We start from the raw sequence: 16,482 nt of genomic DNA on the forward strand, positions 1-16,482 counted from the left end.
TAACAGAGCTGTAAATGAAATAATGTTGTAATGTTATGTGGGAGGAAAGACAGGCAGAACATCTGAGGAGGTTAAAGACTCTCCTCTGCCAGCAGTCCCAATCAGAATTGCAGTTTCCCCCTGTTAATAGCAGTGGGGGAGCAGCAATCTATCTTCTGCCTGCCCCCCTCCCAGCTGATGGCTGATTAGCTGGGCAGCAGGAAACGTGGGCATAGCACCCCTGGGCTGGAGGGCCGCACAGAGAGTGGCCAAGGGCCACACGTGGGATTGCCCATATGTCGCCTAATCCAACTAAAAACTGAAAATCAGGCAATACCTTTATTAGGATCATCCAAAATCTCTTCCTATGTGCCATCTTAAGACTGTGACTAATGCTTCTCCCACACCCCACTTTTGATTGACATGCAGCCTGATGAAGAGCTGTCAACAACTAGAAAGCTTTCTCACTATTTTGAGGCATTTGGGCTGGTCCTCATAAAGTAGGGGTGCAGAATCCCTTTCAGCCCAAGGGCTGAATTCCGTTTGGAGCAGCTCTCAGGGGCCACATTCCAGTGGTGAGTGGGGCTGAAGGCAAAAGGGGTGGGGCCAAAAATACCAGCATCTTTTCGTTTAATGCTCTTATTCTCAGTAATGAAGCCTTAGGAGAGGTGTTTCAACCTTGGAGCATGGGGGAAAATTGCACAAAAGCCGGGAAACCACCAAATGATCCACAGTTGGTGGAAAGGGGTATAGGCTTCTGGTGACCTGAGGCTGGGGGTGCTGCACTCCTGCAAGAAAGGAATTGCTTTACTTTGGTTTTTTTCTTTGGTGCCAACACTGCTGCTTTTGCTTTGCAACTGGGAGAGAACACCCCAAATGTATATTCCCTTTAGGAATTATATTGGGAAATACCAAAGTTTCCTCCTGCTTTAGGGAACAAGCAGCGCTTTCCTGATATCTTCAGCTACTACTCCAATCCCCAATCTCCTCTCTGATTGATTTGCATGTCTAGCAATCAACAGACAAAGATGTCCATATTGTGTGGGCTTGGAAGCAAAGAATCAAGAATCAGTGTGATCATACAGAAGTGAGGAATAACCACCGTCCATCACTCAAGTATGCAACCTTAGGGTGGTTATGGGTTAATGGCTAGTGGCCAGGGATGCCTTTCAGAAACTCCACCTGGTGAGAAGACTGTTGATTCTTTGTATTAAATGAGAGCCTGGCAGAGTCATTCATGCCTCTGTTTTCTCAAAACAAGACTAATATGACATAGTCCATACTGAGCTGCTCCTAAAATATTATCAGGATGGTTCAACTGGTGCAAAATGCAGAGGCTTTCCTTGTAAGAGAGATGGGTCTTGTAAGAGAGATGCCAGTGCGTCAACATCTGCATTAAATCCCTTTTCTCTCCCAGGCACAATTCAAGGTGATGGTTTGAAACTACAAAGGTCTAAATTAGTTAGGTCCAACAGACCTGAGAGACCGGCTCTCCCATATATTGGATTATTCTCCAAGACCTCCCTTAACAATACATGTTGGTTTTGGACAGCAAGGGTTCAAAAAAGTGCCCCCTCCTGGGCTGCTTCCCACTAAAGATTTGCCTGCATCCAAGCCTGTACATTTTTGGGGTTTGTTGCAGATCCAACCTGTTTGGGCTGGTGGAACAAAAGAGATGTTTGGTGAAATTGTATTGTTGTGCTATTCATTACCCTCTTCATCCTAAGCCTTCAGGGGAGGTTGCATTATACATTTAATACATGCTTTTGTCTTTAATTCAAAGATTAAATGGGCACAAATCAGACATCAAGCATAAGAACATCAATAGAAATACTTTAACCTCCCTGAATCATCATGGACCTCAGGGTAGCAGTTTTAAAGAAACTGAAATCTGGGACTCCCTTGGAATGTGAGAGTGCAGAAGAGATAAAGACATTTGATTGTGTTAATCAGGGACTCAGTAGGAGCGACAGTTTCTATGTACATTATAAAGACTTCTAGTGCATTTTGTGGTAACTTTCGAACAACAGTAAATAAGTTTATATGGGCCAGAGTGATCGCCAACGCCCGATGAGGATACAGCACAGACAGAGCGCTTTAAGAGAATAGAATGTTTGCTGCAGATCCGCCTGTTTAACTGTCTTTTTTTCAGACTCAAAGCCTCCACTTATAGCATCTGATGAATTGGGCTGTAACCTACCACAGCTCATCTAAATTTATTAAAACATCTGAACAACTGAAACAGTAAGGGTGCAATCCTATAAAAGGTTTAGGTAGAAAAAAGTCCTACAACTCCCAGCATGTTGGCTGGGGCATGGTGGGAATCGTATGATTTTTTTTCTGCCTAAACACGCATAGGATTGCACAAGTCTGTATACAATTTGCTATACAATTTAACTCAAGTAAATTTAGGTGTAATCAAGATTCCAAATACTTCATGTATAGCGTTTACCTTTTATGCCTTTGTTCTGAGCTTCTCCTTTTCTATAGCGGTGTTGTGGCTATAGCTCAAGGAATATCTGGGAGTGTGCGGAGGACATTCCTCTCCGCTGAGCAATCAGAGCCGCTAATTCTAGAGTGAAGGCGTAATGCTTTTAAAGGGATTTGAGCACACGCCACCAGCCCCACTAATTTGATAAACAAGCGTTAGGTGGGTCATGAGCTTGGGGAAAAAGAGCCACTCTCTGCCCTCTCTCTTGGTCTTTGTCCCTGAAAAGCGCAGGGCAGAGGTGGGCAAGTGGGGCAAGGCATGCTGCCTGAGCTTTTTCCCGCCCACAAGAATTTTCACGACGGACCAATCGGGAAACGAGGAGCTAGAATTCTCTTCCTTTTGCCCAATAAGAAGTGTGATGATGGGCGGGCTCTCGATGCTTTGATTTGAGGGGCTGTCATAGCCAGCTCCCCGAGGGCGTGGCTAGGGGAGCGTGCGCCGGACGGGGCGTGGTCTCGTTCCAAGAGAGGGCGTGTCCTGCGGTTGGGCAGGGGGAGCTGGTGCGCGTGAGGCGGAGTCCGGCGGGTTGGGTCGGGCTGCCGGGAGCCAAACGGGCAGACGCTGCCGAGCTGCGCTGTGCTACGGCTCGCGCCGGGGAAGGCTCTGTGATTGGTTGCGGCACGCTCGTGCCGGCGGTTGCTAGGCTCCTGTGCGCCGCCCCTCCCCCAGGTACGTGTCGCGCGCCGTCGCGCTTGCTCGGTCGCCTGGTCGGTCACTGTGCCGGCGGCGAGTCCCGGGAGGGAGCGGCCTCCTCGCGGGCGGGCCGGGCCGGGCTTCGCAGGGGCTGGCGGGTGGAGGAGAGCGCGCGCGCCGCAGTAGGTAAGCCATGACGCTTCGTGGGGGGTGGCGCGGCGGTTGCGGGACCAGCGCGGGGCCCTCGCAGGCCGGTGATTTGGGCGCCCCCAGGCCTCCCCAGCGGTCGGGGCTGAGCGGCTTTGGGACTCTACCTCCCCCACACCGATACCTCCCTCTTTTGTCCCCCGCGTCGCGAATCTTCTTCCTCCTCGGTTTCCCCCTCCACCGACCCCTCCCCACTGCTGTCGTGTGGGGGGCATCTCACCTTGGGCCTGGGCCACTGCCCTCCCTTCCCGAAGGGGCGTGTGACGGTAAGGTAGGCGGGGTGGCGGCGGTGGCTGGTTTCCTACTAGAATGCAGGTGGACGTGTGATACAGGCTCAGCAGGTGCAATTGGCTGTTGTGGCGCTTGGAGCACTGGGGTGTGTGTGTGTAGCACTGAAGTCCACGGCAGACAGGGTCGGTGGTACTAGGGTGCAGTTGAAGGGCCCGTGTGTTGCTGGATGGTAGGAACTGGCCGCCTCGGGGCACCCGTTATGTGTTTGAGACTGGGAGACCGGCCATCTGTAGCTGTAGAGAAATCACTGAGGTCCTGTAGAAGGCTGCTGTTGTGCCTTTGCCATTTTGGGAGAGTTGCAGGCCCGTTCTCATAAAACTCTCTGCGGTTGCCTGCCATGTTGAGGAATGAATGTTTTGAATTTGCTGGTGTTGGAAGAGCAAGATGCTTTAGGCCTAGGCCAGGAATTCTGGGATATTTTATGTTTTCATATTATGTGTTTAAGTCCCCAGAAAGGTCTTTGGAAGTCTGTGAATGATTCTGCTATATTTGTAAAATGGAGTAATGTCAGTTTACAAAGCCCTGAATCCACATAAGAAGTAAGTGACAGTTGATAGAATTACTTGAGGCTGATTATGGTAATAATAGTTATGCCAGTAACTGGAGCTTTAGATCAAAAGGTTCTGTATATATTTTGGGTGATCCTTGCAACAGCCTTGTTAGATAGGGCACTAATTATAATCCTTTGCTGTTAAATGTCTATATTTTTTGGCTTGCATCTCCAGCTAATAACTACAGCTAGAAGTACTAAAAACTTTATAACTGCTAGGTTGAAGACATTGCTCCCCTGTAGACACATGTTTACATGTTAGCATTGCTTTGCTGTCTGTGCCCTGGAGAGCTAGGCCTGCAGGAATCATTGACACTGAACACGTTAAATGCAAGTTTGTTAAAAATCAATTTATTCACCAGAGGTTCTATTGATTTGTAAAGCAATGCCCTGGAACCATTATTCTTGTAGGTAATGCCGTCATGATACTAGTAATTGCTGGCTGTTCCACCACATGCAAAATGAACACTGCATTCCAAAAGCCTAATCCAGTACAGGCATTCAGCGCAATCTATAAAAAAAAAGTGCTGTATATTTAGAAGTAATGTGTTAGGACGTGTTCAAACAGCAGCTTTCCTGATTTGGTGTTGTAGTGCACAATTGGAAATGTAGTAGTGGCACTGAAAAAGGTAGGTACCCTTTCCTTATACCACACTGGTTCTGCAATTTGTTCTAGCTGTGCTGATGGTCATTGGACTGATGTGCACTGAATACCCTGTGTTTACTCACTGCATGAATTGGATGTACTGAATTAATATAACTGATACTTTAAATAGGGCATATCCACTTGGGGCTTAAGTGCACCTTATGGATTTGATTTCTGGGGGAGTAACTTCCACCATATTGAACTGTTTTGTGACAAGTTGCATACAATAATTAAATGTATGTGCTTGGGAAATAATACTGAGAACACTGTATTGCCATAACTACTATACAAGTAGTTTAGCAGGATGGAGGACACTCCTTTAAAAATGCTTGTTTGGGTAGATTGATCAGCTGTTCTAAGGCAGTTCCAGTTAAGGCCAGGCTGGAGTTCCCTAGAAGAAATTTCATAATGCTGCTGTAGTTCTGCTATTCTCCTAACCTTAAAAACGTTGGAAAGTTGTGTGCCTGTCTTGCAGGAAGAAATATACTCTGCCTTGAATGTTCAGTGGTGTAAGAAAGTAGTATGAACAAAAAATATAGTTGAAACTTTCTTTTTTCTAACAAAGCTTCTGCTTTTTGAGAACCTGGAATAGCCTTGTCAGAACACAAAGTATGTTGGAGATATGTTGTGGTGCACTGGAGCTTTAAAACTAGGTCTTGGCCTTCAGAGAGAAGCATGGCTATCTCCCGTTGTGGTCTCTCTCTCCATTAATAGTTCACAGTGGGAAGTTACACTGTAAACAACTTCCACATCAATTCATATGTCACTTACTGATTTTCAGATAGGAATATGAGACAGTGGATGAACTCTTGAGATGTGTGGATCCTTCCTTGAATGCGTTTATGACTATATGCCTGATACTAGACACTAACCTGTAAGAGAACAGATACAGGTGCTTATCACTTCCTGGGACAACTTTTGGGGAATTGTTTAGATGGCAAACAAGGTGCTAGAGCATTTGATATCTCCTGAGTAGAGCCTTTTACAATGAAATTTGCATTCAGCTCTATTAAAATAATAATGGTAAGTCCTATAAAAGCTTAATTCTAAATGACCACATCCAGGGGCGGGGGCTATGCTAGTCTTTTGCAGCAAAATCAGTAGTCTTGTGCTACTGTTAAGGGTAGCAGATTTATTATTCTATAAGCTGTTGTGGACTTTGGTCCCTTCGCATTCAGAGTGGGTGAAGAATACCTTTTAGTTCCCCACTGTTGGTTGAAAAGTGAGAACTTCCCTAGCTCCTTATCCTACAGATCTGAGACTCCTAACCATTTAGGAGGAATTTGATCTGTGGAAGGATGTTCCCCCTCTTCTGGAACAAAGGGGAGCTTCCTCAATAGTACTAATGTAAGATATAGCCCTATTGGGAATCCCTATCTTCTCTAAGAAGGAGCCACCTCCCATCTGTTGCAAGCTACATGTGCTCTCCTTTTCATTTTATTTATTTAAAAGATTATAAGCCAGCTTTTAGGGTAAACCCTCCCAGGGTGGCATATAACAGAACTTTTAAAACTATATAGCGTAATAAAACAATGATAAAACAGAATATAGAAATTAACAATTAAAATCAAATAGCACCATATACACAATGGCACCAGTAGAGTCCTAACTCACTTACAGTGCAAGGTAAAGAGGTGAGTCTTTAAGGCTCGCTTGAAGGCCTGTAATGATGGGGCTTGACAGACATCAATTGGAACAGAGTTTCACAAGTTGGGAGCCACTACTGAGAAGGCCTTATCCTTCGTGCCACCAGCCTAATTGTTCTTACAGTTGGAAACACAAGTAGGGTCTCTGATGCCGATCTCAGAGTGTGGACAAGTTTGTATAGGTGGCTTGCAATATGCTGACTGGCTCATTGAGGGTGCTGTTCCAGTTGCCCCTGTAGTATCAACCAGAGAAGAGAGAAAAACTACCTCTTAACAAAGATGTGTGGTAGTACGGTGACTGTTACCCACACACAGATTGTGGTAGTTCACTAATTCCCAAACTATGTGTCAGTGCACACTAGCATGGTGTAAGCATACCATGAAAAATTAGTTATATAAAGTCTCCTGTGAGCCCAAAGTACCCACCAAAAGCGGAGGCTGCCTGCTGCATCTCTGCATGATCATCTGCTCTTAAATCTTTCCAGTTAGGCTCTGCTGAAGGCGGGCAATTCTGTGCTGACTCTGCATTAGGTGTAATTGGAGCATGCAGTTTCTCCTAGCTCAGAGGGTGCAGCAGGATTACCCGTCTTCAGAGGAGGCTGCCTTTTGTATGCAGTAAGGAGGCATACCCTGAACACCGATCCATGCAGAAATGGAAGGTGTGATCCTGTGCGTGGGTAAGTCTTGTACACATTCTAAAAGTAAATATTTTCAAGTGTAAGGCTTACAATACTTCCAGTTCTAGTTCAGGGAAAAAAGTAAACATTTTTCAGAAGTTTGGGAAACTTCTGAAAGGTATAATCCATCTATACCAGGGGTGTTGAAACTTTTCCACCCCAAGGGCTAGATTCAGTTTCAGAGAAGTTCTTGGGGATTGTATTCCAGTGGCGGGCAAGGGCAAAGGCAAAAAGTGGTGGAGCCAAAATACCAGTATATTTTAGCTTAGAACTCTTACGGCGGTAACTAAGCCTTCAAAGAGGCATTTCAGCCTTTTAAAATAGGGGAAAAAACTGAGCAGAAGCTGGGAAACCACCAATCAGTGGTCAGGGGAAAGGGGGTGGAGCCAGGAGAAAGGGGCATGGCCACCTGGAGAATCCTGGAGGGCAGGATTTGGCACCAGATGGGCCACAATTGGCACCAGGACTGAGGTTCAGCATCTCTGATCTAGACTGACAGGAGTGATCTAGGTTTTGGGGGAGATTTTGAACTGGAAAATTTTCTGGCATATTTTTTAATGCAAATTAGACTAATTTGCATAGTTATTTGCATCGCCAAATTTTCTGATACCCCATTTTAATTTTTTGTCCAAATACACAAAAGTACTTTAGCGTTCTGACATTGGAAGGGAAGAATTAAGGCACGCTTAATGTGATCTACATGTCATGTAGACATGTAATTGTATTGGAATAATTGTAAACGTTTAAAGGTAATAGCATGTACTTCATTTACACTGTTTACATTTAAGAAAAGGGGTACTTAAAAGTTGTTGATGCACAGTTCTGTGGCGTCTTAAAATTAGTGTATGATATGCTGACAATCACTCATCTATTTCAGTAGAGTTCAGCTCTCTTCCACTGAGGCTGGTGGGGCACGTTCAGTTTCACTGTCACTATTCATTAGTTCCATTTCACTCCGAGATATATGTATTTCAATGACAGATATGCATGCTAGGGGTAATCACCTGAAAAACATTAATTACAACTTAGAAACTTCCACGGTTGTGTAATATTGTGTTTGCAAGTACCATACATTCATTTTTACTAATGAACTTATGAAATGGAAAATTTTCTGCAGAAGAATAAAACACTGGAAAAAAAATTGTTTTGGAAAATTTTCTGTCCCACATCACTTTCCCCAGTTGTCACTGATATAGGGATTATAGCTTTAGAGCCATTTCATAGAATCATAGGGTTGGAAGGGACCTACAAGACCATCAAGTCCAACCCCCTGCTCAGTGCAAGAAGCCTGAATCCCAGGTGGTCTTCCATTCAAGTACTAACCAGGGCTGACCCTGCTTTGCTTCCAAGATCAGACGAGATTGGGCTCATCCAGCCCTTTCATCCGTGTCATAGATATTTTTCTTCAATTCCATCTCATTCTTGTACTGTAGAGAGCCAGTGTGGTGTAGTGGTGAGAGTGTTGGACTGGGAGATCCGAGTTCTAGTCTCCACTCGGCCATGGAGGCTCACTGGGTGGCTTTGGGCTAGTCACAGACTCTTAGCCCAACTTGCCTCACAGGGCAGTTGTTGTGAGGATAAAATGGAGAGGAGGAGGATAATGTAAGCCACCTTGGCTTCCTTGCAAGAGGGAAAAAAGCAGGATATAAATGCAATCAATCAATAGATAGTTCTTTGTCTAAAGTGCGGTGGAAGTTCTGGCATCAGTGTGAAGTTCCAGGAATGCGTTCTTGACTCTAAATACTCTGGCCTTGTTTCAGTAACCTCTTAATGTGGGAGAGAAGCCTTCGTGCACACAAGTCTTATTAAATGTGAACTTGATTGACACATTGTTGAGTTTAAATATCAGTACATGTGAGGTCTTGAATTTTTACTTTTCCCATGCCCTCCTCGTAATTACATGAACAGGGAGGTTCATGTGTACTTTGAATATCACTGCTAGTTCTTTGCAGGCTCCCATTATAATTACTAGGATCACTAAATCCAGTTCAAGGTATCATTCTGACAAACTGTTAACCATAACTCTTGACTCCAGATAGAAGATTTTAAAAGTAACGTATCAGGTCAAAATGATGTAGTCTTGGAAATGATTGCAATACCAAAATGTGGTAGGATTACTGCAGTACTCAAGTGTAAGAATACAGTTTCTGAATGTTGAAGTTGATTTTTTCATATTTGGAACATGAATAAACAGTCCTAAAGCTGGCTAGATGTCTTGGACTGTATCATTTATGTTAATCCTAATTTTTAAGAAGTGAAATAAAATGTTGGCGTTTGGGGGAGAATGTTAGAAGAACTAAGTCAAATAGGGGTTAGACAGTGGTGACAAGATATGAAGTTCTAGGGCAAACTGACAAATTAAAAATGAACATGCCTTTAACTGAAGCAACTGATTGTATGGAAAGAATATTGGCATAAATAACCACAGCCAGAACTCAGAAGTGGATGACTTTTTGACAAATTTATGGAAGATAAGGCTATCAGTTGCTACTAGTTATGATGGCTATATATTACCTCAAGTATAAGAGGCAGTATGCCTCTGTGTACTAGCTTCTGGGTAACAAGAGTGGTAAGGTGCTATTGCATTCATATCCTACTTTTGAGCTTCTCACAGGCAACTGGTTGGCCTCTGTGTGAAGCGAATGCTGGACTAGATAGGCCTTTGTTCTGATCCAGCATGCCTTTTATGTTATGTCACCTGGTTGGGATGGCACACAACTAAGATTTCTTAAAGAATTTGAACAAAGAACTAGGTTTCTAAAAAGCCAAAAGACATACAAAAAATATGTCTTCTGACCAGGAGACTAACAGCTCTTTTTTAATTCAACGAATCCAGCTGGAAAGCAGGAAACTGGCTCATTAGCTTAATACCAGTCTCAGGTAAACTGGTGGAAAGCATTATTAAAGCTTGAATTGTTAAAGATATAGAAGAACAAGCCTTGGCTAAAACTAATCAACATGGCATCTGTAAAAGGAAATCTTGCCTCTAGGTACTTTTTGGAGTTCTTAGTAAATGTCACCAAGCATGTAGATAGGCACAATCCAGTAGGCATTATATACTTGGGACTTCCAAAAGGTTTGACAGTTATTCACCAAAGGTTCCTGAGTAAACTCAATTGTGGGATAAGAGAACTGGTGCTCTTATGGATCAGTAATAGATTAAACAGTAAGAACCAGAGAGTAGGAATACATAGGGAGACTTTATAATATAAGGTATTAGGTCCCCTACGGAGGCAGAGGCTCATACAGTCTCATACAGAGTCAGAGTTTAGCAGTGAGCTAGTTGTATGATACCAAATTATTGAAGACCGTGACATCCAAATCAGTCTGAAGAACCGCAGGAGGAACTCTTTCAACTAGGTAAATGGGCATCAAAAAGGCAAATGTAAGTATAGAGCACAACATTCATAATACCTTCATGTGTGGCCATAGAATACTATGTCAGTTCTAATTCCCAATCATAAAAAAGAGAGCTGGGAAAGGTGCCGAAGGGAGGACATAATAGCAGTTTATGAAATGATGCATGGTAGCATTTTCTCCTAATTTTATTTGCTTCATTTCTGTATTGCCCAATAACCGAAGCTCATAACATTAAAATTCAAAGTCACCTAATGAAATTGATTGGTAATAGATTCAGGAGAAAGTACTTCTTTACTCAGTGCATAATTATTATGGAATTTGTTTTGGACAACAAAGCAGGGAATGGCACTCGTGATGTGGGGTGGAAAAATTTCCAAAATGGAAGTTTTCCCAGTGCTTTATTTTACCTGGAAATTTTTCCATTTCATAAGTTAGTAATAACAAATGGGTGCTAATTGAAATACAACATTAGGCAAACTGGGCAGTTTCAAAGTTATAATTAATATTTTTCAGGTGATTATTCCTAACAAGTATGTGGGAGAATACATATATGTCACAGAAATAAATATATGTCTCAGTGTGAAATGGAACTAATAAGTAGTCACAACGAAACTGAAGGTGTTCCAACAACCATAGTGGGAAAGACCTGAACTCCATTGAAATAGATGAGTGGTTGTCAGCATATCATGCACAGTTCCTTGGGTTACTAAAATTAATTAGTGCAACCTTCCCCAATCTGGTGCCTTCCAGATGTGTTGGACTACAACACCTAGTATCCTGCCATGCTGAAGGATGTTGGGAGTTTTAATCCAGAATATCTGGAGGGTCCCTTCATGGATCACTGCCTTGTTGTGGCGAAGGGGCTTGCGTAACTCAGTGAAGCCATAAGCTATGCCGTGCAGGGCCACCCAAGACGGACAGGTCATGGCAGAGGGTTCTGACAAAATGTGGTCCACTGGAGAAGGAAATGGCAACCCACTCCAGTATTCTTGCCAAGAAAACCCCATGGAACGTATCACAAGGCTAAAAGAGATGACGCCGGAAGATGAGCCCCTCAGGTCGGAAGGTGTCCAATACGCTACTGGGGAAGAGCAGAGGGAATTTCCAAGTAGCGCCAGAAAGAGTGAAGCGGCTGGGCCAAACCCGAAAGGACACTCAGCTGTGGATGTGTCTGGCGGTGAAAAGAAAATCCGATGCTGTAAAGAACAATATTGTTTAGGAACCTGGAATGTCAGATCAATGAATCAAGGTAAGCTGGAGGTGGTCAAACATGAGATGGCAAGATTGAACATCGACATCTTGGGAATCAGCGAACTAAAATGGACAGGCATGGGCGAATTTAATTCAGGTGACCATCATATCTACTATTGTGGGCAAGAATCCCTTAGAAGAAATGGAGTAGCACTCATAGTCAACAAAAGGGTGGGAAAAGCAGTACTGGGGTACAATCTTAAAAATGATAGAATGATCTCAGTACGAATCCAAGGCAAACCATTCAACATCACAGTAATTCAAGTCTATGCCCCAACCACTGAGGCCGAAGAAGCTGAGGTTGATCGGTTCTATGAAGACCTACAACACCTTCTAGAACTAACACCAAAAAAAGATGTCCTCTTCATCATAGGGGATTGGAATGCTAAAGTAGGAAGTCAAGAAATCACCGGGATAACAGGCAGGCATGGCCTTGGTGTACAAAATGAAGCAGGACAAAAGCTAATAGAGTTTTGCCAAGAGAACATGCTGATCATAGCAAACACTCTTTTCCAACAGCACAAGAGGCGACTCTACACATGGACGTCACCAGATGGTCAATATCGAAATCAGATTGATTATGTCCTTTGCAGCCAAAGATGGAGAAGCTCCATACAGTCAGTAAAAACAAGACCTGGAGCTGACTGTGGCTCAGATCATCTTGTTGAGGGTGAAAGAGGAGAGTGCAAAAGCTGGTTTGAAACTCAACATTAAAAAAACTAAGATCATGTCATCTGGCCCTATCACTTCCTGGCATATAGAAGGGGAAGAAATGGAAGCAGTGACAGATTGTACTTTCTTGGGCTCCAAGATCACCGCAGACGGTAACTGTAGCCATGAAATTAAAAGACGCTTGCTCCTTGGGAGGAAAGCTATGGCAAACCTAGACAGCATAGTAAGAAGCAGAGACATCACCTTGCCGACAAAGGTCCGTCTAATCAAAGCTATGGTTTTCCCAGTAGTAATGTATGGCTGTGAGAGCTGGACTATAAGGAAGGCTGAGCGCCGAAGAATTGATGCTTTCGAATTGTGGTGCTGGAGAAGACTCTTACGAGTCCCCTGGACTGCAAGGAGGTCAAATCAGTCCATCCTAAAGGAAATCAACCCTGAGTGCTCATTGGAAGGACAGATAATGAAGCTGAAGCTCCAATATTTTGGCCACCTAATGCGAAGAGAAAACTCCCTGGAAAAGACCCTGATGCTGGGAAAGACTGAAGGCAAAAGGAGAAGGGGACGGCAGAGGATGAGATGGCTAGATAGCATCACGGATGCAATGAATATGAACTTGAGCACGCTCCGGGAGAGAGCGCAGGACAGGAAGGCCTGGCGTGCTATGGTCCATGGGGTCACGAAGAGTCGGACACGACTGAACGACTGAACAACAACAACCAGGTTGGGGCCGCTTCATGGATCACTGCCTTGTTGTGGCGAAGGGGCTTGCGTAACTCAGCAAAGCCATAAGCTATGCCATGCAGGGCCACCCAAGACGGACAGGTCATGGTGGGGAGTTCTGACAAAATATGGTCCACTGGAGAAGGAAATGGCAACCCACTCCAGTATTCTTGCCAAGAAAACCCCATGGAACGTATCACAAGGCTAAAAGATATGATGCTGGAAGATGAGCCCCTCAGGTCGGAAAGTGTCCAATATACTACTGGGGAAGAGCAGAGGGAATTTCCAAGTAGCGCCAGAAAGAGTGAAGCGGCTGGGCCAAAGCTGAAAGGACACTCAGCTGTGGATGTGTCTGGTGGTGAAAAAAAAGTCCAATGCTGTAAAGAACAATATTGTCTAGGAACCTGGAATGTAAGATCAATGAATCAAGGTAAGCTGGAGGTGGTCAAACATGGGATGGCAAGATTGAGCATCGACATCTTGGGAATCAGTGAACTAAAATGGACAAGCATGGGCGAATTTAATTCAGGTGACCATTATATCTACTACTGTGGGCAAGAATCCCTTAGAAGAAATGGAGTAGCACTCATAGTCAACAAAAGGGTGGGAAAAGCAGTACTGCGGTACAATCTCAAAAACGACAGAATGATCTCAGTACGAATCCAAGGCAAACCATTCAACATCACAGTAATTCAAGTCTATGCCCCAACCACTGAGGCCGAAGAAGCTGAGGTTGATCAGTTCTATGAAGACCTACAACACCTTCTAGAACTAACACCAAAAAAAGATGTCCTCTTCATCATAGGGGATTGGAATGCTAAAGTAGGAAGTCAAGAAATCACTGGGATAACAGGCAAGCATGGCCTGGGTGTACAAAATGAAGCAGGACAAAGGCTAATAGAGTTTTGCCAAGAGAACACGCTGATCATAGCAAACACTCTTTTCCAACAGCAAGAGGCGACTCTACACATGGACATCACCAGATGGTCAATATCGAAATCAGATTGATTATGTCCCTTGCAGCCAAAGATGGAGAAGCTCTATACAGTCAGTCAAAACAAGAGCTGGAGCTGACTGTGGCTCAGATCATGAGCTTCTTGTTGCAAAATTTTGGCTTAAATTGAAGAACGTAGGGAAAACCACTAAACCATTCAGGTATGACCTAAATCTTATCCCTTATGAATATACAGTGGAGGTGAGGAATAGATTTAAGGGATTAGACCTGATAGACAGAGTGCCTGAGGAACTATGGACGGAGGTCCGTAACATTGTTCAGGAGGCAGCAACGAAATCATCCCAAAGAAAAAGAAATGCAAGAAAGCCAAGTGGCTGTCTGATGAGGCTTTACAAGTAGCTGAGGAAAGAAGGGAAGCGAAAAGCAAGGGAGAAAGGGGAAGATATATCCAACTGAATGCAGAGTTCCAGAAAATAGCAAGGAGAGACAAGAAGGCCTTCTTAAATTACCAATGCAAAGAAATCGAGGAAAAAGAATGGGAAAGACTAGAGATCTCTTCAAGAAAATCGGAGATCTCAAGGGAGCGTTTTGTGCAAAGACAGGCATGATAAAGGACAAAGAAGGCAGGGACCTAACAGAAGCAGATGAGATTAAGAAGAGGTGGAAAGAATACACAGAAGAACTATACAGGGAAGATCTGAATGTCCCTGATAGCCATGATAGTGCGGTCACTGAACTTGAGCCGGACATCCTCGAGAGTGAAGTCAAGTGGGCCTTAGGAAGCATTAGTAACAACAAAACTAGCGGAGATGACAGTATTCCAGCTGAGCTATTTAAAATCCTAAAAGATGATGCTGTTGAAGTGCTGCACTCAATATCGCAACAAATTTGGAACACTCAGCAGTGGCCACAAGACTGGAAAAGGTCCGTTTACATTCCAATTCCAAAGAAGGGCAATGCCAAAGGGTGTTCAAACTACCGTACAATTGCGCTCATTTCACATGCCAGCAAGGTTATGCTCAAAATCCTACAAGCTAGGTTTCAGCAGTATGTGAACCGAGAACTGCCGGAAGTACAGGCTGGGTTTAGAAGAGGCAGAGGAACTAGAGATCAAATCGCCAACATTTGCTGGATCATGGAGAAAGCAAGAGAATTCCAGAAAAACATCTATTTCTGCTTCATTGACTACGCTAAAGCCTTTGATTGTGTGGATCACAACAAACTGTGGCAAATTCTTAAAGTGATGGGAGTACCAGACCACCTTACCTGTCTCCTGAGAAACCTGTACGAGGGTCAAGAAGCAACAGTAAGAACCGGACATGGAACAACCGATTGGTTCAAAATTGAGAAAGGAGTACGACAAGGCTGTATATTGTTGCTTTGCTTATTTAACTTATATGCAGACTACATCATGAGAAATGCCGGGTTGGATGAATCAGAGGTTGGAATTAAGATTGCTGGGAGAATTATCAACAACCTTAGATACGCAGATGATACCACCCTAATGGCAGAAAGCGAAGAGGATCTCAAGAGCCTCTTGTTGAGGGTGAAAGAGGAGAGTGCAAAAGCTGGTTTGAAACTCAACATTAAAAAAACTAAGATCATGGCATCTGGCCCCATCACTTCCTGGCATATAGAAGGGGAAGAAATGGAAGCAGTGACAGGTTTTACTTTCTTGGGCTCCAAGATCACCGCAGACGGTGATTGTAGCCATGAAATTAAAAGTCGCTTGCTCCTTGGGAGGAAAGCTATGGCAAACCTAGACAGCATAGTAAGAAGCAGAGACATTACCTTGCCGACAAAGGTTCGTATAATCAAAGCTATGGTTTTCCCAGTAGTAATGTATGGCTGTGAGAGCTGGACTATAAGGAAGGCTGAGCACCGAAGAATTGATGCTTTCGAACTGTGGTGCTGGAGAAGACTCTTACGAGTCCCCTGGACTGCAAGGAGGTCAAATCAGTCCATCCTAAAGGAAATCAACCCTGAGTGCTCATTGGAAGGACAGATACTGAAGCTGAAGCTCAAATATTTTGGCCACCTAATGCAAAGAGAAAACTCCCTGGAAAAGACCCTGATGCTGAGAAAGACTGAAGGCAAAAGGAGAAGGGGACGGCAGAGGAGGAGATGGCTAGATAGCATCACCAATGCAATGAATATGAACTTGAGCACACTCCGGGAGAGAGCAGAGACAGGAAGGCCTGGCATGCTATGGTCCATGAGGTCACGAAGAGTCGGACACGACTTAACAACTGAACAACAACAACCAGGTTGGGGAAGGCTGAATTAGCATCTCAACAGTTTTCTGTACCTTTCTTTTTTAAATGTAAGCCAGGGATTGGCAAACGACCACCATTCTCTACAGTCTTGTCTGGATTCAATTTTAATTTCTCCCTCACCCACTTGG

General features: G+C 44.1%; 1 protein-coding gene across 4 annotated transcripts in view; it reads left to right on the forward strand.

The window, feature by feature from the left end:
• The first annotated feature begins 2,927 nt into the window (after positions 1-2,927).
• The window catches only part of DAG1 (dystroglycan 1), a 90,406-nt gene continuing 76,851 nt past the window's right edge, over positions 2,928-16,482 (forward strand). The window contains exon 1 of one of the 4 annotated variants that reach the window (XM_084839502.1): positions 2,928-3,139. The gene's annotated coding sequence lies outside the window, so the exon portion shown is untranslated. Of the gene's footprint in view, positions 3,577-16,482 lie in introns of all 4 variants that reach the window. The other 3 variants (XM_084839506.1, XM_084839503.1, XM_084839505.1) reach the window with 3 other exon arrangements.

Source organism: Heloderma suspectum, chromosome 2 (genome assembly GCF_057233095.1).
Source record: "Heloderma suspectum isolate Gila_16-S chromosome 2, 16-S_ref, whole genome shotgun sequence".
NCBI lineage: Eukaryota > Metazoa > Chordata > Lepidosauria > Squamata > Helodermatidae > Heloderma > Heloderma suspectum.